The sequence below is a fragment of the Pelodiscus sinensis genome, chromosome 1 (genome assembly GCF_052426305.1).
Source record: "Pelodiscus sinensis isolate ZL-2025 chromosome 1, ASM5242630v1, whole genome shotgun sequence".
Lineage (NCBI taxonomy): Eukaryota > Metazoa > Chordata > Testudines > Trionychidae > Pelodiscus > Pelodiscus sinensis.
In genome coordinates, this window is record NC_143052.1 from 65,260,718 (window position 1) to 65,282,998 (window position 22,281).

Sequence of the window (22,281 nt, forward strand, 5' to 3'; positions counted from 1 at the left end):
GCTCTTGTCTGGGTGGAAGTCTGAGCTCCTGGACCCGTGCAAGTTGGAACTGAGCTGGGCTGTTTGCCGGCCCAGCCCCAATGCACTTTAAATGCAGAGCCACAGCACGGGTAGGTGCCAGACTTGTGGCAAGCTAGGACTGAGCCAGGCTGCTGGCTAGCCTGCTTAAAAATGTACTGAGTAGGGGGAGGGAGCGCGGAGAAATGCAAGTAACTCATCGCATTAACCTCTAAGTTTTTGCTTACAGGTTAATCAGCTACACTATTGCATGCCTAGTACAAAGCACAGGGAGTGAGGCAGTGCAAGAACATCCTCCCTCCTGCGCCTCTTTGCCCTGTTTGCCCGCAACCCTCCATCAGTTCGGCCCCACCCCGGGACCCTGGCAGGGAGACGTGCCTGCCCCTCCCCCCGCCACTACCCGATGCGGGCGGGGAGCGGAAATCGGCCGGAATGGGCGCGAGAGGGGAGAGGTTCTGCGTGAAGCGAGGGCGGGACCGTGCGCAGCGAGGCTGGGGCTCGCGCGTGCGCAGTTTGGAAGCAGGGCGGCGAAGTTACCTCCTCTCCCCCCCACCCCCGCCGCCGCCGGAACGGGGTAGGGGAACCAGAGCGAGGCTCGGCGTGCGGCGTCACGACGGCTCCAAGCCTCGCCCAGGCAGCGGCAGCGCGAGAGGGAGCGGGCGTGCGGAGCAGGCTCGGCCGGGCAGGAGGCGACTGGGGGGAGCGGCGGCGGCGGCGCTGTCCGGTAGGCGGAGGTGGCGGGGGAGAGGGCGGCCGGGCCTAGCAGGGGGCCGCTCCAGCCCCGGGCGGGCGGTGGCTGCGGCAGCGGCGTGTGTCTGGCGCAGGTGGCCCCGCGGCAGTGGGAGCGGGGCGGGTGGAGGGGCCGGGGCGGCGGCCCCGCCGGCGGGAAGAGCGCGCGGTGCGGACAGGGGGCCGGTGCCTGAACATGGCGGAGCAGGAACCGAGAGCGGCCGCCGCCTCCTGCGCCCGGCAGCGGGGACACCCGGGCGGCCGGAGTCTGGGGCTTGGCTGCTGCTCGCTCCCCCGCCCCTCGCGCTGGGGGTGCCCGGCGCCCGCCCGCCCGCTCGCCCCGAAGTTGGAGCGGAAGCGGAAAGTTGTAACCCTGCAGCTCTGAGCTGCTCGCCTGGGCCGGCCGGGGCGGGGGTCAGGGGCGGCGGGCGGGCGAGCTGTGAAGAAAAGTTCTCGCTCCCGCGGTGGCAGCTCGCTGTGGGAAGTTGAGTTCAGCCCCACCTAGTCCGGCCGTATCAGCCGCTGCTGCTCACAGTTTCCATCATCCTCCCTCGGCGTGGGAGAGTGTCCACCAGCCTGGCACCATAGGCCTCGTCACTTGTATTGGACTGAGGCGATCCTCCGGCCATGGTGTCGGCCCCCAAAGTCTGGGCATCACGGGTAACGCATTGAGACTGTGCTGGATCTTACCTTGTTACAGGTTCTCTCTTCATGCCAGGAGCTCTTTTTGCTTTAAAACTTGTGGTTTTCTGTGTTTTATATAGTGCCTCAACTGTACTTTGGTCGTGGGGCTAAGAAGGCACGGAACCTGCCCAGAAAGAGCTTGCAATGTAAATAGACAACACTGCAGTCATTTTAATGTTTATGAATCTTCTGGTCCTTGTCCCCACCAGACCTTAAGAAAAGGTCTTAAGTCTGGAAAAAAGGTCTTAAGCCTGTAAGGGGCAATCATGATTATCTAGTTTGAATTTCTACACAATACTGGCTTAAAAACCACACTCAATAACTTCTGCATCAACCCCACAATATTTTAGAAAGATTGCCATGCCACCAGCATGTTGTCAAAATGTTGTCAAAATTTATGCTGCAGAAGAATATAATTAGGCTTTGCTAGGGTTGCCAGGTGTCCAGTTTTAAACCGCACAATCCAGTATTTGTGCTTTCTGTTTGGGAAACAAATTTAGAAAATATAAATGTTTTCTAAATAAGATGTAATGTAATGTCAAGTGTGTCCGGTATTTTTGTTGAAACCATCTAGGCTTCTCAGGAAGTGATGATTATACTGTATTCCAAATTGACAAAGTGGACTATGCAACATTTACTGAAATGTTGATGTTCTTTGACTTTTTTAAATGAATGGCTAATAAATGCTATTTAGAAAATATGACTCTTCATTTTGAAAAGAGTTTCTATATTGTGGTATAAGTGTGTAACTTTATGTGGCTTCAAAAAAGACGATTTAGACAACATCATAAACCAAGCGTTTTAGTGGATTTTGGACACACATCTGGAAGTTTTGATGACACATTGAATTAAATCTAGCAACCAGTTCTTGTATATGTGGGGCCACATAATAGGTGTGTGTTAAAATAGTCAGACAAAGCTAATGGAATTGATGTTTTCCAAGGCTCTTTCATAGCATGTACACAAATTCCAAGTTTTTTTTTTTTTTAAGTAAACACTTCTGAGTTTCAGCTATGCTTTTTGACCAGAGGTGGGCAAGATGTGGGCTGAATCCAACTTGTGGGCTTCGCACTGGGATCCTGGGGCGCAAAGCAGCTCCACACCACTTTAAGCCCCTATTGCTTGGTCAGTAGGAGCTAAGAAATTGTGGTGGGGGTAGTGGCAACGTGCAAAGCCACTTCATCCTCCTCTCCTCGCTCTGCCTGAAGCAGAGCGTCATGGGGAGTGTCCAGCCATTTTGAGCAGCATAGGGCTGCAGCAGATAGGGTGCCTGCCTTGGGGTCCTGCAGGGCTGCTGGCAGGGAGCCCTCTAGGTAAGCAGCTACCTGCTGGAGCCTGCTTCTGCCATTCTACTCCCTCCTATACCCCAACTTCCTGTCCCAGGTCACCACCCATACCCTCTGCACCCCCCTCCTCCAGGTCAACTCCCTCCCAGACTCTGTACTCCAAGCCAGAATCCTCTTCTGCACCCATTCTCTCTCCCTGACCCAACACACCATTCATCTGCCCCTGATTGCAATCTCCTCCTTCACTCAAACTTCCTCTCAGACCCCACACTTTCCTGCATCCCAGTCCCCTACCCCTAGCTCTCTTCTGTATCCAACCTCTCAGACTCTGCACCACATCCATAGAAAAGTGCAGTCCTTGGCCACTTACCAGATCTTGGAGTGGGCCCTCCATGAACAATTATTGCTCACTCCTGTTCCTGACTGCCCTACTTATTTTTACCAACTTATGTCGTGTACTGCACAATAACTAGTCAAATGAGACAGTTATATTTCTTAATACAAGGTCACACATTGACACTGGAATGGACTTTTCTATCTTTGGTAAACTTAAAACATCTTAATGCCCAGTTTAAAAGTTTTTGACTTATACATTTTAGATGGAAACCTAAGTAAAGTGCTGAATTCAGTGCTTCTAAATGTTTTTCACTTATTTTGCTCAGGATTCTAGTTTTTTTTTCTCTGTCAATTGCCAGTAGCCTACAACGGGCAGCCTGCAGGCTAGATCTGTCCTGCTGTAGTCCAGCGGGACCCTCAGACAGGCTCCCTTCCTGTTATAGACCCACATGTTGCTCAAAGCAACTTTGAGGAGCACCCTTTGTGTGGAGGAGGTGCTCCAACGCCTTGCCCACACACGCCATCCTAATAGTCTCCCATTGACTACCAGTTTTCATGGTTTTATGTTTCTATATTGTTCACATATTAGTTGACTCCATTGTTATAAAAAAAGACCCAACAAAAGGGTAAAGTGACTATACAGAGGGTATGATGAAATTGATTATCACAGAGTGCTATAAAATGTTCAGAAGGTAAACAAAACTCTTCTTTTAGGCGTGGTAATCTTGTTAGTGTTAATCTGAGTGGGTACTGACAACAGTAGTGTCCCAGTTACAGGCATCTTGGGAGTGGAGGTGACTTGTAACTCTGAAATGCTCACAACTCTGAACAAAACATCTTGACTGTTTTTTTCAAAAGTTTACAGCTTAACATTGATGTGATAGTCTTTGTAACTATTATGTAGAAGAAATTGCTGATTTTAATCATAATTTGAACAAAAACAAGCACATAAATGGTTTCCTTACTTTGTCAAATCCTTTATATGTACCAGTAATGTATAGTGTGTTTTTTTTTTTTTTTTTTTTTTTTTTGTCTGCTGCTTGATTGTGTTCTTTTGGTTCCAAATGGAGGTGTGTGGTTGACCAGTCTGTTTTGTAACTCAGGTATATTTAACTCTGAGGTTCTACTGTACTATTGCCATGTGGGATGTATACATACTACCTTATTTTAAACCCCCATTATTAGGACAATTCAAGACCTGGAGTAAAATTTAGCCAGTATGAGCCAATTTCTGTTTTGTGCTGTTGGAGAAAATGTTGGTATCAAGTAAAGTGGACTACTGTTTCAGTTTTGTTTGAGATTTGCTGGAATAGCAGCACAGGTATTAATCTAGGAGCGAATAAGCCCACAAAAAGGAAAATAAAAAATCTTGAGAGGTTTGAAAGAGAAGAAAGTTAAACTTCAGTACTCTAATAGTCTAACAGCTAGTTCTGTAATCAGAATCAACTAAAACAACTAACTCAACAATCTCTCCCCCCCGCCCCCATTCTTCCTTGTAGACAAAAATGGCATTCTCTCCCCCCCGCCCCCATTCTTCCTTGTAGACAAAAATGGCATTAAAGCACAATTCAGAATAGTGGTGCCCAATTTTATTACATGTGGGGGGCTAGAGATGTAATAGTGTCAGTTAACCCCTGATAAGCAAAAGTTTATAGGTTAATGCTATAGATTACATGCATTTCCCCCTCTCCTCCCGCCAACAAATTTTTTAGCAGGCTGGCCAGCTGCCCAGCTCAGTTGTGGCTTGTGACGTAAGGGGAGTTGTTTTTTAAACAGGCTCCCCTCATGGACCCGCTCTCGCCTGGCACCCTGTGCTGCTGCCTCTGATATAGAGGCAGCAGCACAGAATGGCAGGGGGCTTCTTGGGAGTAAGGCCGGAGCGCACTGGTTGCCATCCCTGCCCCAGGGACTATTGAATAGTTGACTAACCAATAAGAATTTGAGGTTACTTGACTAATCAATGAACCAATATTTAACATCCCTAAAAGGAGCCACATAAGCCCTGCCTTGGGTAGACCAGTGTTTTTCAAACTGCTTAGGCTCTGCGAGGTTGACAAACTGAAAACATGGATAGGTACAATGCATACAATCAGTGGACTGCTGGGGCTCCGCATAAATTTTTACGCATGTAAAGGGCTCCGGCGCTCAAAGTTGAGAACCGCTGGTCTAGAAACATTTTACATCTTTGAATAAGATTTAAGGTCACCTGTGGATTTTTTTTTTTTAATTGCAAGTTACACTTGTTTTCATATGTATTTAGATAGGTTGTTTCAGTGTGCAATAGTGTCTGTTTTCACACTTGTATAAGCTAAAATGATATAAACATATTGGCAAAGTGCTAATTTGCCATTAGTATATTGTATTGAAGCAAGCCATGGGCTGCAGGTTGAGCAACTCTGTTTTAGATTTCTCAGTTCACTTTCCACTAAAACTAAATTAATTTACTGACATAGTATCACTGAAGTTGTGACATACCTCTTTGTCTAACTTGCAATATAGTTATGATAATAACAGAACCTTAAAGTTCAATATGTGACTCTGGTTAATGGCACTTTTCAGTCTACATTGGATATATGTTTTGAGCAGGAGGTGTGTGTTTGCATCCCTGCTGAATTAGAAACAGAGCCTTGTGTTTGCTCAGTTCCAGTGTATCTATGAGAGTAAGGGATGTTTTGGACACAGTCTTGAGTCACAGGTTTGATTTCACTTCTTTTTAAAGTAGCTGAGATGTCTTATGCACTCTTAAACTTCTGGTCGAGCTGATCGCAAGTTGCCTTACATGAGGCAACTGACAGGCATAGCAATAGTGGAATATAGGAATGTCAGCATGTGGAATACTATATCAGAGGCAGCAAGGAGGGCAAGGCAGGAGCCAGTGGGGGGCCCCCGTGCTGCTGCCTCTGATAGAGAGGCATCAGGACGGATGATGGAGGCTGTCAGGGGAGGCTGCCGCGAAGCAGCCTCTGTCTGCAGTGGGCCTGGGTTCACTGCAGGGGGAGGCTGCTTTAGCATCCCATGTAGCAGTCTCTCTCTGCAGGGAGCTCGGGCCTGCCATGGACAGGGGTTACTGCCGCCCCGCACTGCTGCCGCGTCTGTGTTTTAAAACTGACTCCCTTGTCAGACTGGGTCCACCTGCCACCCTGTGCTGATACCTCTAATACCTCTGCCCAGCAGCAGTGTGGGGTGACAGAGCTTCCTGGCAGTGGGGCCAAGAGGGCACTGACTCCCAGTCCCACCAATAGGGACTATTAAATTTTTGTGTAACTGCTAAAATTTGATGCAGTTACAGGAATGTTCAATTATGTGCTATTCAACATCCCTATTGGAATAGCTAGTCATTCATAGTTCAGGGTAGTGCCCACAGACAGAAGTTGTAGTAGCACAGCTCTAGTGGAATAGCTGTTCTGCTATAGCTGTGAGTCAGTTGCTCCTGATGTTAGCACTTGGCTACCCGTTTGACAAGTCCCAAATCTAGACACCTTACTGATTAGATCAATATCTCTCATCTATCATTGTTGTGATATGATTCCTCTTCTAAAAACGAAATTAAAACCTTATGAATTATTTTTAGCTGGTAAGTACCATATCTCCTTTATATAGAAGAACCTATAAAATATGTAAGGCTACTGAAAAAATGGTGGTTTATTAAAAATTGTTCATACACTATTAAATGGATCTCAGCCACTTCCATGCTGTGACTTCATGTTATTACAGAAAAAGGTTTTTGGGCACTTTCTCCCTTGTAGCCATAAATAAAGGAGGGTTGCAACTGCCAAGATTGAGAACCTGTAAAGTAGGTAACTTTGGATACAAAATGAAAGTGCTGCTGATGTATCTCCATCATTCCAAAGATTTTTCTCCTTAGTGTGGCGGTGGGCAATAATTTTTGATTGGGGTCGGGGGGGGGAGGCACTTCAAGATTTTGATAAGTGGTGAAGGGCTGCACTTGTCTATGGATGGGAGGTGATTGGGCTGAGGCCAGGGGCAGTGTGCAAAGTTTCCTCCCTCTCTCTCTCCCCCTGTCCTCCCCCTCCCCCCCTCGGGTATGCAGCACCTAGAGGGAACCACCAGCCATTTGAGCAGCCTCAGGTTGCAGCAGGCAGAGAGCCCGCCTCAGGATCTCAGCAGGGTGGGCCAGATCAAAAGGCTTGGTGGGCTGTATCTTGCCCACCCCTGCCTTAGTGTCATCATATTTTGACTCCTGGCTCTTCTGAGGTGGTTTTCACTAAGTCTGCTCTATTACAGGGGTCGGCAGCCTTTCAGAAGTTCAACTTATTCATGTCTAAGGATCTGCATGCTCTCAGAGTGAATCTCCATGGGCATAAAGCCCTGGAGCCCTGAGTCCCCACCTGCATCCTGTGTGTCCGGGGTCCTCAGCCCCAGCACCACCTCCTTCCACTGCTGCTGGGCACAGTGCACCTTAACCTGCTGCCAGGGAAGGGGGAGGGCACTAGCCACTTGTGCACCCCGAGAGCCCATCCTGCCCATGCCCCGTGCAGCCCACACTGCAGCCTGCCCCATGGATAACCAAGGTGGACATCCAGCAGCGGGCAGGACTTTTCCATGGAGAGGTGCAGGACAGCACTCCTCTACATGTACTCTGCAGCTGGGGCGGAGGTGAGTTTGCGTTCTTCACCTCCCCGCCTGTCTGTTTATTCTTGTGTATAAACTTGGGCACTTACCACAGGAGCAGTAGTGATAGCTAAGTAAACTTGTATAATGGTATCTATTTTATTCACCTGTGTGCAATTAAACAATTTTTTATCTTTTTTTAAAATTGGGTATCTTCTAGGCCAGGGCTACTGAACTTTGGAAGCCTCAGGGGCCACAGTGATGCTCATAGCACATGCTGACTGCCGCAACTTAAGTGTGGTTGCATATGCATGCAAATAGCTTCTTTCACACTGATGGGCATGAATACAAAGATTAAGGCAAGACTATACAACATGCAGGCTCCACTTAAGTCAGTTCTGCTGATATTAATAAAATGCAATAGTTACCTGATTTGCATCCATAGGACGCACTTCTAATGAACAACGACAGTCCAGGAATTTAACTACTAAAACGCATGTCAACAGAAGACCATTATATTTACTACTTTTTTTTTATTTGGCTCCCATCTGCAGGCCGCAAACAGGCTACGGACTGCATGTTGAGTAGCCCTGATCTAGACTTTGCTTTTAAACAAAAGCAAATGGCAAGTGTTTGCAATATTTTTAAAGCTTAAACATTTGGGATTTAAACATGGAATAGAAATGATTATTGAAGTGTCCATGTGAAACTTGTTCTTGATTTCCATTGGACTTTTTGAAAATCTCATTCTTTACAGTTAGCCAAAAAAAAAAAAAACCTATTTGAAGTTTACTAGGCTTGTAGTATTTGCAGCTGAGTTGTTGCATTAATTGGCAGTTCTACTGAGTAGTGAAGCAAGTGTGCTAGGCGTACATGTAGTCTGATGCAGCTACTTTGCAAATGCTCTTTGCGCTGTGACCTCACAAAATGTGAAGGCTTTTGAATGGATTTCTGGTCTCTTTGTACGATACAAGAGCCCTCTAAACTTTCCTCATTTACAAAGCTCTTCAGGTTCTCAGAATAGCTTCTCATCTACTGCAGCAAGAAAAGATGATCAAGTAGAATGTAGCTAAAATAGTGCCTATGTGAGGCTTACATGAGTTGCCAGTTATAAATAAACAGAAAACCTATGTTAGAAGAATGAAAAGATTGTAAAGCAGGGGTGGGGAACCTAAGGCTCATGAGCCAGATGCGATTCCTGTCTTAGCTGGATCTGGCTCTCGAAGTGCCCCCTCAGCATTGGGGAGCCCATGCTAGTGCTCCAACCCTCCCCCCTCACACACATCATTCCCCATGGAGTTGGAGTGCGCACAGTCTACTAGCCTGGGCCGCGCCTCCTTCTCTCCCTCCCCCCCTGCAAGGATTTGGTATGGGAGGAGTGTCTTTCCTCCTCAGTTGGGGGCCATGTTTGAGAGGTTTTGGTTTTTTTTTCTTTTTTCTCTCACTTGTGTGCAGCCCCCAACGGATTTTTCTGTGCATCAGTGGCCTCTGACCCCCCAAAAGTTCCCTATTCCTGTTGTAAAGTCAAGCATTCAAGCATCAGGAAATGCCAGAATTAAGCATCCCTGTAGGACCTTAATTTGGTTGAGGGTGGGTGGGTATGCTGCTGTATGATCATATATATAAAGAGTATCATTTTTTTCCATGGGTGCCCTGTTACATTCAGTGAAGAATAAATAGTGAGTTCAACTCTTTATCTTCATTGTGTAGCCTCATGCCTTTTATTTGCTGTGTTTAAAACCTCAGTTGATTCCTGTTAATTTTATACATAGGTTTTTCTACACAACCACTCATTACCATGACATCTATTTCATGTTTCACAAACTCTAATGAATTTATCTCTTGATAATTATTCCCAATTCTCAGATGGAGAGCTGAGGCATAGACTAAAGCTAAAAATAAAAATTCATTAATTTTGAGTGCCCAAGTTGATATACCTAAGGCATGTCTTCTCAGTGCTTAAGCACTTTGATTTGAACATATGAAGCACTGTAAAAGCTCTCCCATTAACTTGAATTGCATTTTTAAGCATTTATCACATCTGCAAATCAAGCTTGGGTGGCTCAAACTAGGCAGAGAAAATGAGGAACACAGTGACTATCTGGCAAAGTCAGGGACAGAATTCATTTCAGAGTGACATTCGGTTGCCTTAACTGTAAGACCATTCTTTTTCTTCCTGCCCCCCGTTGTTTCATTTACCATGCTTTCCACCTTCAGCAACAAGTGACTAAAACAGCCTTGTTCTCGGTTCTGCATACTGAATGAGGCAAGGGTCCTGATGGGGGAAAAATAGTATAAAATCATGTAATAAAAACACTTTTTTTTCCTGAGCACATGCCCCCAGACACTATTGGCAGGAGGAGCAAGGGGTTGGCTAGCAGTCAGCATGGCAGTGTCTCTGGGCATCCGGGGGTGACTAGCAGGGGACCCTGACCCACAGTAGAGGTCTAGTCTCCCCACACTCGCCAGCAGCTGTGTGGAAAGGGGAAGTGGAGCAATGTGGCCCCAGCTCATTCTGCTTGCCTGGCATTTCCTCATGGGAGGAGAGAAGAGCAGAACTGCCCCTGACACTAACTGGCAGGAAGCAGTGTGATGCGGCTGGGAGAGAAGAGTGAACTAGGGCTCTGTTGCTTTGCTTCCCCTGCTGCTGCCGCCGGTGAGTCTCTGTATCCCTGGAAAGATTATTTGTATTTCTTTGTTTGCTTTAAAAAAATGCATTCCGTTAGTTAGAACTGTATTGATTCTTGCATGTAATCAGAGTTCAGATTCACAGCACAGACTTTTGTGGATAACTAGTAAAGCTTACAGTGGGGTAACTAGTAAAAGTGGTCGGCTGTTATCCTCTGTGCAGATCAGCCACTGAGTGAGTTGAGGCGCACTCTGCCAGTGATATTCACAGCTGTTTGCTGATAACTGAGAAACTTTGAGCAAGTCAGGCAGTGTTTTTATGCTTCTCACAGTGTGCCAGGAAGGAGAACAAGAGTATATATTTCCTTGTAACAGGTTTTAGTGCTTGGAGGAATGAATACAGAGGTAGTATTACTCAACCCTGGAGTAGAGATTATTCAGTCATTCTGTGGGCATCTGTTGCATTCTCAGTTTGGTTAGCATGTAGGAACAGTGGGTATACAATAATCTCAATGCAAATGCATGATAATGCTTTTAACATCTACTGGGCATAAGATCTACTGATGAAAAGTGCCATGTAAGGGATACAATATAATATGTGATCTGAGATTTTTCAGTAATAATAAGGTAGCTAAATTTAGGCAAATTTTCATGTCAGCTGCGTCCCTGACTGCAGGTGCGATCCCTTTGAAAAACTAAGTCTCGGATCTAAAATATAGGGCAGCAGGAATTCAGATATATGGTTTAAAGACATTTTTAATATGCTCAAAACTCCCTCTTTATTTTTGTGTTAATGCCTGATCTGAAAAATTCAGCTTGAGGCAAAGGTCCGGCTTGGAAAATTTCAGCCTGAGTGGTTGAAATTTAGCAAATTTTTGAATAACTGAAAGCAGGGTCTCATACTACAAGCAATATCTGTATTTTGCAAGTTAGCAGAGCTTTGAAATTCTCAAACTCTTTGAAGAGATTATGAAAAAATAATTTAGTGTAGAATTTCAAATTAAATGTATGTGTTCAAGAACTTGAATCAGGAAATGTCAGAATATGTTGTATATCCAGCCTTAAAAGTGACTTAAAGGGGAAAAAAGGAGTCTGTACTTTTAGGCTATGTCTCTAAAGGTGACTGTAGCACTTTAGCCTTTGAAATATTGCAAGAGCCTCACTCTTGCTACAGCCTCTGCTCTGGTAGCAGACAAGTACAGGATGGAAGAACCAATGGAAAACTTTTTAATTTGCAACAAGTTCAAGTATGAATCTGCAACATGCTGGCCTGCCACAGACTAAAAGTACAGTAATTCCTCAGTTAACACTATAGATGTTTCAGAAAATGATCGTGTTAAGTGAAAACGTGTTATGTGGGGTCAATTTTCCCATTGAAAATAATGGAAAAGGTGGGGGTTGTGTTTCAAGCAGTGGTTTCTGTTGGGACTGGGACACAAGGTTGGGGGAGAAAGGGGACTGGGTTACAGCAGGGAGGAGGGGTTTGGTTCTGGGGAAGGGAAGGGGAGGACAGGGGAGGGGGATTGGGTTGGGAGTATGCCCCTCCTGACAGGTCTGCCGGGACCCGTGCTGCTTCAGCGAGGTGGGGGAGGGGGGTCAGTGGGGAATGTCGCGGAAAGCAGAGAACCCTCCATCGCTTTGCAGGGAGGCAGGGGAAGCCCCGCGTAGCCACCGGCGACAGGCCGGCTGGGGAAACCCAGCCGCCGGCCTGCAAGCGAGGGCAGAGTAGAGGGGGAGTCAGCGGGGAACGGCGAGTCCTGCGAGGGGGAGTCAGCGGGAAACGGCACGGTGAGCAGCGAACCCTCTGGCGCTTTTCAGGGAGGCGGGGGAAGTTTCACGCAGTTGCCGGCAACGGAAATTGTGTTATTCTGGGGATGGCTGTGTAATTCAAAAAACGTTCCCTAAAAAAAAAATCATGCTATCGCAAAAACATGTTAAACAGGCATGTGTTAAATGAGGAATTACTGTAATATTGTTCCTTAGAACATAGGTATAAAAAGATATCCTCAGCAGAGCCTGAACTGATGGATTTAAACTTGGAATGGATTAAAACTTTCATATTGGAAGTTGGTTAAAATTTAAAATAGTGACTCTTGGACTCAATTTCTGCCCCTAATATTAAGCTTCACTCAGAATATCCAAATAATTCTGCTGAAATTATTTGCATGACATTATTAAAATTGTAGACTTAAATTGTGAGGTTAGGAGCCTTCAGCAGTAACAAGTCCTCAGATACATTTATTATCACAGCATAAATATCAGAGCTATCAGTGGCTTATACTGAGAGACAGAGGTATTGGCTCACATTTAGAGAGTTAATTTCAGCCATAAGAATTGGGTTTTCTTAATCTGATAGCAGAACCTTTGTGGAGGTTCTAACAATGATCTATAGACTGAGTTGTACTGAATCTATAAAGTAAATTGACATTGGTATTGACTTTACTGGAGAAATGCTATGCTCTTGAAAGTTGCTTATCAAGTCACTTGTCTGTTTAACTCTTGCTTAATTCAGAGTTTACTGATATAAGCTGTAATAATAAAGCAAGATCTTAAAATCTGTTTGGTGTGTGCATCTTGGCAGGGGAAGTTGTATATGTTTAAGCAGATCCATTTAGTTAAACTTATGTAACTTTTTTCTCATTTTTCTCCTCCCTGCTGTATCTACATAAAGCCTTGGCAAAGACTAAAATTGTTCTAGCGCGGTGTGGTAGCTAATGGAGAAATAAACTCTCAATGGTAAATAAGATCAAGAGAACCAGAAATATCCTATCCAATGCTTTGATTCCTTTGACTTAAGGGCTTCCCTTTTTTTGCTTCAAGAGCAGTAATTCAAGAGGTAATGGATAGTTGGGGAGCCCATTTAACACATGTCAATCCACAGAAAATACTCAAAATGAGAAATGAATGAGAATACAAACTTCTTGGCATTAAAGGCAATTACTACTAGTGATCGGGGAACCTAGTTTTCTGTGATTAAACAAAACATTCTCTGATCTGTATTTCTGCAGTTAAAATGAAACACTGAACTTCAGTTTCCCTAGCCACAATATATAGTTATCAGAGCCATGGCTCATAATAAAATTAAGAGAATTGCAATTTGTTTCTTAAATATACTGAATACAGTAAAACCCCCATTTATTTAATCTATTTGGAACTGGCTCCAGATGGGATAATGTGACGAGTGTCAGCCTGTGCAATGGAGTTTGGCATCATTGGGCCCCGTTTGGTTAATGTAGAATGCAGCATGAAACGCAGATAAATGAGGATCTTCTGTGGGGGGGTTTTCCCACAAAGTGTTCAAACTAAAGATTCTGTGCTTTTAAAAAAGATACAAATTCCATGTTTTTCTGTGGCTGAGGATTTCTAGGATTCCTGGTGGTGATTCATCCAAAATCACCAGTTGCTAACATTTAATGATGAATGTAACATCAGTTAGTTGATTCTCCCTGCTTGTTTATAGCAGACAAAGGATTTGTCACAAGAGGATAACATCGGGGTTCCTGAATTGGGTAGAACATCATCTAATGTCAATAAAGGCCAGTCACATCAAGGGAACCAAACACATAGGCTGACTGGCTCAGCAGGCAATCAATATAACAAGCTGAGCTGAGCTAGAATCAGCAAGTATAAGCAGATATCTTGGATAACTCAACTCAAGCTGGATCTTGTTTGTTTCTGCAGACAATGTTAAAATAACTTGCTTTGTTCAGGGGGAAAAATGATAATGGATTTTTATGTAGTAACTTTTCATGTCATCCCTTATTCTAATTGAGCATTATCCTCCAAAAAGCCCAGTGAGTGTCTTTTCAACGAAAAAGTCTTCCATAACTTTCTTAAAACTTCCACAATAAGACCTATGTTAATATGCTCCCATTCTAACTCTAGTTTCCTGACCTTGAAATTATGGGAGTGAGAAGATTTAATCAGATTTAAAACTCATTTTAGCTTCAAAATATTGTACCACCTCTAGGAAGTGTTGAGTTATGGTTTAGACTTAAGTAGTGATTTTTTATAACTCTATGAAAGGGAAATATCTCAAGTGTACTTATGCTTATCAGATGGTTGACTAGTTGTTTCCCTCCCCCCCCTTGCTGCCTCTATCAGGAAGAGGCAGCAAGAGGGGAGGGAGGAAGGGGTGCTTCAAAGTGGCAGCACACATGGAGCCCAGGGCCAGACCCCAGGCTCCACCTGGCACTGCTGCTTTGAAATGCCACGTGCAGCCTGGGGCCAGCTGGGAGTCCCCAGCTGGCCCTGGGCTGCATGTGCCGTTGTTGAAGAGGCAGTGCTGCATGAAGGCGAGGGTCAGTGTGCCGGCGGAAGGCCCTTATCAACTATTCAGGTAGGTGGAAGCACCCTTATCAACTATTCAGTTACCAAATAATCACAATTTTACATCCCTATCCAAGACAGGGCTTCCATTAGTTAAACATCACCCAATTATCTTTCTCATAAATATGTCAGATACTCTTTTGTGTAAAATCTCATTTAGGGTTTTTTTAAACATGTAGTTCCATGTGGAATTTTTTCAGTCCTCTAACCCTAGCCTGAGCTTCTTGATTGTATCAGGTTTGTTTTGACCTCTGGCTAGTCACAAACATAGAGACCCAGGTTACAAGACTTCTGCAAAGTGCGCTTCTATGGCGGCTTTGTGTATGCTGCAGCTCACTAGCCCTAAACTTTACAAAAAAAGCAACAGTGGCTATAGTAGAACTGAATTTGTAGCAGTTCTGTGTTTCTGACTGACTATAAAATACAGAGCATACTGTGATGTTCTCTGAATCCCCCTTGAGACTGTAACCAGGGGTGCTGATCATATATATCACTGAGCCCACCTACTTTCTCTATGGTGGTTCCCTGCGAACTCTCCCAGCAAAGGCATGGAGTTGGGATGATAGTCTCTTGAGCAGAGTAACACAGACACTGAAAACAGTTCAGCTATGGGAAGACTTGATAGTACCTGGGACCAAATGCCCAAACACTGGTGATACGCTGGGGTGCACGTAGGGGCCACATGTACTCCCATAGCACAAAGGAGCCAGCCAGCGGCTAGCACTGGCAGCAGGAGTTGGCTCCCCCCCACCACCACCACCACTCATTGCCAGCGCACGTGGCACAGCTGCAGGGAGTGCTGGGAAGAGACTGCGAGAGGGGGTCGGGTGAGAAGAGGAAGAGCTGGTGTCCCCTTTCTTTGCCTGTCACCAGTAGCTGCTGCCCCCAAATAAATCCACCTTATTCTGTATTAAGAATGTAACCGTGTAGTCGATTAACGCATATGCAAAAGCATATAGATTAATGCTATAGACTATACACATTTCCCCCCCCTCCCCCAATCAGTACATTTTTTTTTTAGTAGGCTGGCTAGTAGCCCAGCTCAGTTCTGGCTCTCACAGGGTCCGGGACCTATCCCCACTGTAGCTCTGCATGTCAAGTGTATTAGGAGCTGGGTGGGCAGGCAGCCCGGCTCAGTTCTGGTTTGTGCAGGGTCTGGGAGTTCAGACCCCCTTTACCCCAGACAGGGCATGATGCCACCCCACACTGCTGCCTCTTTATCAGAGGCAGCAGCAGAGGGCAACAAGCAGTCAGTCCGTGAGAGGAGCTAGTTTTTAAACTGGCTCTCCTTGCAAACTAGCTCCTGCCTGGCACCCTGTGCTGCTGCTGGCCCCATCCCCCAGGGATTATAGAATAGTCGACTAACCAATAAGAATTCACGTGGTTACTCACTGTTCAATTAACTGATATTTAACATCCTGATTCTCTGTGTAAAATTCTTTTATACAGAACTCTTAAGAGTCTCTCTATCAATGAGAGGTACACAGCTGTGGCTCTTTTCCCTCCCTTGGTAACAATTATACTCGGTTTGATGATAAACAAGTGTTTTATTAAGTATATAAAATAGGATTTAAGTGACTGCAAGTGAAAACAGACAGATCAAAGTGAGTTACTAAAACAAAACACTCCAGTTAAGCATAATACACTAAAATGGTTACAGATCACAATTCTCACCCTAGTTCTTATTTCAGTTAAAAATACTTCAAGGCAGAGCTGATATTTTCCTCTGGATTGGGTATAACAGTTTCTTGTCCTCAGAGTTCTTTGTTTTCAGGTTTCTTCATGTGTATACTCTTAGGGTGGGGAGGTAATTTCAAAGGCCAGTTGAAGGCACGTTGATTGCTTCCCATTTCTTAAATAGATTTTCCCCAAGGTGGTAACCCTTCATTTAACTCTCTATGCCCATGGAAAAATAGACTCCAAATGCTATGAATTACCTACTTGCACCCTAACTTGATTAGTTTATTCAACACAAGTAACTTCTTCCTTATATACTCCTGCTTCAGTAACTTCCACTCCAGTTCATCTGATGGAGTGGGTTTTAGCCACGAAATCTTATGCCCTAATAAATTGTTAGTCTCTAATGTGCCACAGGACTCCTTGTTGTATCTTGTGCAAAATGGAAGTAGTGACACTGCTTCTTTTTATGGAAAAACCCCCTTGTGCAAAAAGAAATGGCAGAAAATATGCTAATGAGATTGTGACTTATGCTAACTTTCTGCTGCAAAAATGTGTCCTATAGACATAGCCTTGGTGATTTAAATCAGTCCACTGTGCTCAGCAGTATCTCTTATTCTTGTCACTTCACCATTCAGTTCACTGGTCTCTAATTTTCTGCCTCCCCCTCCCCCCCCGGTATGCTTATGCTTATAGCCAGGGCTTGACAAACAACAGAATCTACTCGCCCATGGCAAGTAGATTTTAGCCGCACGCTCCATTTACCGGTGGCGCATGCATGCACGATGCAGCTGGCAAGCGGCTTTTGCTGCAGTTTGTCAAGCCCTGCTTGTAGCATCGTGGGGAATTAACTACAAAAACTGTCTAGAACAGCCATGGCCAACACCCCGCCCCCGGCAGTTTGTTGTGTGTGGTGGGTGTGGTTTGTTTGTGGGTTTTTTCCCCACTTTCTTGACCAAATGTGGCTGGGGGCTCCTTTTAAAGGGGCAGTCTTCCCTTTCACCTGTCAACAACTTCCCCCCTCCCCTCCTGGCTCTTTGCACTATATTCACAACTGTTTTGGCTCTTAGTGTGTAACTGATTGGCCACTCTGGTCTAGAAGCTACGAAATGTTGAATATTGGGTATAGGAGAATTCCTGTTTTGTAATGAACCTGGAGGGGATTAGGTGTTCATCCACCTTTTTCTTCTCTCCTGTGACAAGAATATAGGAAGCGTTCTGTGACTGGAGAGGCTATCCTCAAGTCAACTTTATGGATATATGTGCAATCAGAGTGGTGTAAGTATGCAGAGCTATTATCATAGCATCATTCATGACACAGAGCTAACGTACTTTCTTAATTATTTGAGAAAGCAATTTCTATCTCTAGGAAATAGTGGTAAGTTTTATCTGAATATTTGTTTTTGAGGGAAGTTACTGCTTCATTTTTGGACTTCATAAGTGTCGTGCTAGCAGAATGTGCTCTTTGTCTAATCTCTCAATATCCAAGTCCTGTTCTTCTCTTGAACATAATAGGTGTTGGTCTCATTTCACAGCTGGGTGTAGAAATTTGATTTGTAAGCTCTCTGGGATTTTTCTTTACTCCCTTCTCCTATTGCTGCTCTGCCCGACTCTGGTAATGGTGGTCCCTTCCCTCTCCAAGTGTACTCATTACTCCCAGCTTGCAACTTTTCTTCCTAGTGCTGCTGTGGTGCAGAGCTCACAGACTTATGAGGGCAGGGGAATTGTCAGTGGCTGCTAAATTAGTTGAGAACAGCCTACAGTGAAGAGAAAAAGATTAAGGCTTTATTGAATGAGTAAAATAAGGGCAGAAGATTAAATATATATTGGCTGAACTGCTCAGTCTCTACTCCAAAGAATAAATGGACACAAATCTGACATCAGAAATAACACAAAAACCTATTTTAACCTGCCAGGGCACTCAGTCATGGATTTACAAGTAGCCATTCTCCAAAGGGATTTCATCAGCCAGTTACAGAGTGCAGAATTGACATTCATCTGCAAATTTGACATGTTTCCTGGGCTTGAACAAAGACAATACTGGATGTTGCATTATAAAGCCACCCTTCCGTGCATTTAACACCTCATTTTTTACATCAAAAGATAAGTATGGGACACTTCCAGCCCACTTAATTAGCCTCATTACCACTGGTTCTACAATTGACAGGTATTCCTCCCCCCCCCTTTTTTCCGTTATAAAATTCTGAGTTATTGTTCTTCCTCTTCAGCTCATCCAATGAAGTGGGTTTTGCCCACAAAAGCTCAAAGGTGCCACAGAACCTCCTTTTTTTTTTTAAAGTTACAAACTAACCTGAGACTTTTTAACATGCAAGGGCCACTGCATTCAGCTGTATGGTATGGAAATCCATCAACTTCATAACGAAACTTGCACATATCCAAGCAGGCATCTTCCTATCCAAGTGCAAACAGATAAGCATCATACCCAGTGGACTAACGGTGAAAAATTCATTACAGTCTGCATACGCCACAGACTACAGTAGAATATTATGCCATACACTCTCAAATTGAGAAACCATCTAATCAGTTTCCTGTACAGCAAACAGATGAAGATCAAGAAGGAACTCTCAATACTAGACTGCCATAAAAAAACAAGCTTCCATATAAACTTCCTCATGGCTGGATTTCACAAAAACTAGACATGCCACTTAAATTGCTTACATCACTTCCCTAGAGAAGAAAAAGGATAATAAACTATCTACATTCCTACATGCTTCAGGGTATTACAAGCCCAGTATCCTCAACTCACCAAACATTGTTAATCTATCCAACCACACACTTAGAATGGACTCTTCTGACAGGCTATCTTGGGGACCCTTTCTGCTCCACCACCCCCACACATAATTCAGTTTGTGTGGTGATCTGGAAGCCTGTCTTCGCCACCTTCATCTGAAGGAATATTTCTAACATACCACTGAATATCGCACTGACCGTCAGGATTCCTCCTGCCAACCCCATCAGAGGAAGATCTCTACATGGCCCCTTCTTGATGGTCATAATGAGAGTCAGGACTCTTCTACGTTAATTGCTTCCACAAATGAGCCCAGATTGATGTTGTTAAACATTAGGTAACACACAACCTCAGCCATGCAGAATGCAATGCAATAATTCACAGTCTCAGAAACAACTAACATAATCCGAGACTGAAAAGGGGATGCTGTAGTTGTCATGAATTGATCCAATTACGAACAGGAGGTTGCCAGACAACTCACTGACACCACATTCCACAGGCCTCTTTTCTGATTCCACTGAGGTATACCAAAAAATGACACCATCTGCTCATGAAATGCCCTGCTCAGGATCAAATCCGTACAATTGCACCTTCAGATCCCTAATCAGGTGTATTCTGTCTGCTACCCAAAATCCATAAACCTGGAAATTCTGGACATCTCATCATCTTGGGCATCAGCACACAACAGGATTATCCAGCTGTGTTGTGAATCTCTCCTCAGATCCTATGCTATCTGCAGCCTAATTATCTTTGAGACACCACTGACTTCCTGAGGAAACTACAGAGCATCAGTAATCTTCCTGAAAACACAATCCTAGCCACAGTGGATGTAGAAGTACTTTATACCAATATTCCACACAAAGATGGACTACTAGCTGTCAGGAACACTGTCCCTGAAGATTCTACCACAGATGTAGTGGCTGAGCTATGCAACTTAGTCTTCACCCACAACTTTTTCCAATTTGGGGACAATTTATACCTTTTAAGTCAGCATTCATGCTGTTGGCACCTGCATGGCCCCACAATATGCCAACATTTTTATGGCTGACCTTGAATGTTTCCTCCAGCTCTCATCCCCTAGCACTCTTCCTGTACTTAGGCTATGTTGATATCTTCATTTTTATGGATCCTTGGGAGGGAGACCCTTGAAGAATTTCACCGGGATTTCAACTATTTCTACCCCACCATCAGTCTTCGCCAGGACCAGTCTTCACAGGATATCCACTTCCTTGATGCTACAGTACGATTAAATGGAGGCCACATTAACACCACCGTGTACTAGAAACTTACTGACCACTATTCTTACCTACACGACTCTAGCTTCCATCCAGGACACATCACACGGTCAATTGTTTACAACCAGATGTGCTCGAATCGCACACACAAACACACGAGATCTTAATTAGCTATTCTTCACTTCCCCAGGTATTTAAATTTTAAGATCTAGATTGAGCCAGGTGAGTACTTGGGAACCTACTTCAAGACACGCCCAACAAAGAAAATAAGAGCACCACTAGTCATCCCCTTCAGCCCGCAACATTAAACACATCATTGACAATCTACAGCCTATACTGGAAAATGATTCCTTACTCACTCTGAGGCCTTGGGAGACAATCCAAACCTTTCCTGTAGACAACTCCTTAACCTGAAGCAAGTACTTTCCAGCAGCCACACATCACTCTTCAGACACTCACCCAGTAACCTAGTCTTGTAACACACCAGGTCGCCAATTTGTCCACAAAGCCATTAACTGGATGTCACATTATAAACCAGCCTTCCCTGCATTCAACACCTCATTTACATAGGAAAAGCTAAATATGGGACACTTCCAGCCCGCTAATTAGCCTCATTAGCACTGGTCTTACAGTTGACAGGTACTGGGGGGAGGGGGGCTTTTTTGTTATAAAATTCTGGATTTCTCTTATTCCTCTCCAGCTCCTCTGATGAAATTGGTTTTGTTCATACTACGTATAACTTTAGTCCCTGTGGCATGTTGGAGACTGTTCATTAATACACAGTAAAAGCTGAGTTATCCAGGCCTGTGCCAACTGTAAAGCTCTTTTTAAACCAGAATTTCTAATCTTCTTTGCAAGTCAGGTTCATAGTCTGGTTGTCACTGGGCTCGCAGGCAACATGTCCCTGCTGCATCCAGGCAGCGTAATGGCCATAGAAGTCTTAGTGCATTACCCTTGCCATGCCCCAAGTGCTGGCTTCGCAGCTCCTATTTGGTTGGGTTCTGTGGTGATGGAAGCTGCATGGGCAGCTCCTGTGTGCAGAGGCAGAACTCGGAGCCTCCTAGGAGCAGGAGAGACTTGTTTGCTATTTGTGGGGAGTTGCTATTTGTGGGGAGTTGCCCAAGGTAAGTGCCACCTGGATCCTAAAACACCATTTGGGCCCCAGTCGCCTGCTCATATCCCTTTCCTGCACCCAAACTCTTACCCAGACCTAATGCCTTGCACCTGATCCTGCTCTCAATTCCTTGGGCCCAGCCTCTTGCTCCCTCTTGAACTCCTATGATTCTATGAGGATTTGAACTCTAGAACTGGAAGGGACCTCGAGAGGTCATTGAGTCTAGTCTCCTGCCCTCACGGCGGGACCAAGCACTGTCTAGAACAGTGGTTCCCAACCTTTTCCGAATGGGGACCCATTTTGACAATTCAGGAAGACTTGGTGACCCGTGGCAATTCAAAAATGGGGGGAGAAGGGAGAGCAGAGCCACCTGGGGAGAATACTTGTTGGTGACCCTTTTGAAATGTAATAGTGACCCATATTTGGGTCCTGACCCATAGGTTGGGAAACCATGGTCTAGACGATCATGCCTGACAGGTGTCTGTCCAACCTGCTCTTAAATATCTCCAGTGATGGAGATCTCTCTTCTCTCCCCTCCTCCTCCTCCCCCCCCCCCCCCCCCCCACACACACCAGGCAATTTATTCTAGTTTTTAACCACCCTGACAGGCAGGAAGTTTTTCCTAATGTCCAACCTAACCCTCCCTTGCTGCAATTTATGCTCATTACTTCTTGTCCTCTCCTCAGAGGCCAAGGAGAACAATTTTTCTCCTCCTTCCTCATGACAACATTTTAGATGCTCGAAAACTACTATCATGTCCTCTCTGTCTTCTCTTTTCTAAACTAAACAAGCCCAGTTCTTTCCGTTGTCTCTCATAGGTCATGTTTTCTAGACTTTTAATCATTTTTGTTGCTGTTCTTTGGACCTTCTTCAATTTCTCCACATCTTTCTTGAAATGCAGTGTCCAGACCTGGACACAACACT

At 44.8% G+C, this 22,281-nt stretch overlaps 1 protein-coding gene across 2 annotated transcripts in view; it reads left to right on the top strand.

Annotated features, from left to right (window-relative positions):
* The first annotated feature begins 570 nt into the window (after positions 1-570).
* The window catches only part of RAP1B (RAP1B, member of RAS oncogene family), a 74,464-nt gene continuing 52,753 nt past the window's right edge, over positions 571-22,281 (top strand). The window contains exon 1 of one of the 2 annotated variants that reach the window (XM_075931443.2): positions 571-742. The gene's annotated coding sequence lies outside the window, so the exon portion shown is untranslated. Of the gene's footprint in view, positions 743-1,539; positions 1,578-22,281 lie in introns of those variants that run through there. The other variant, XM_075931449.2, reaches the window with a different exon arrangement.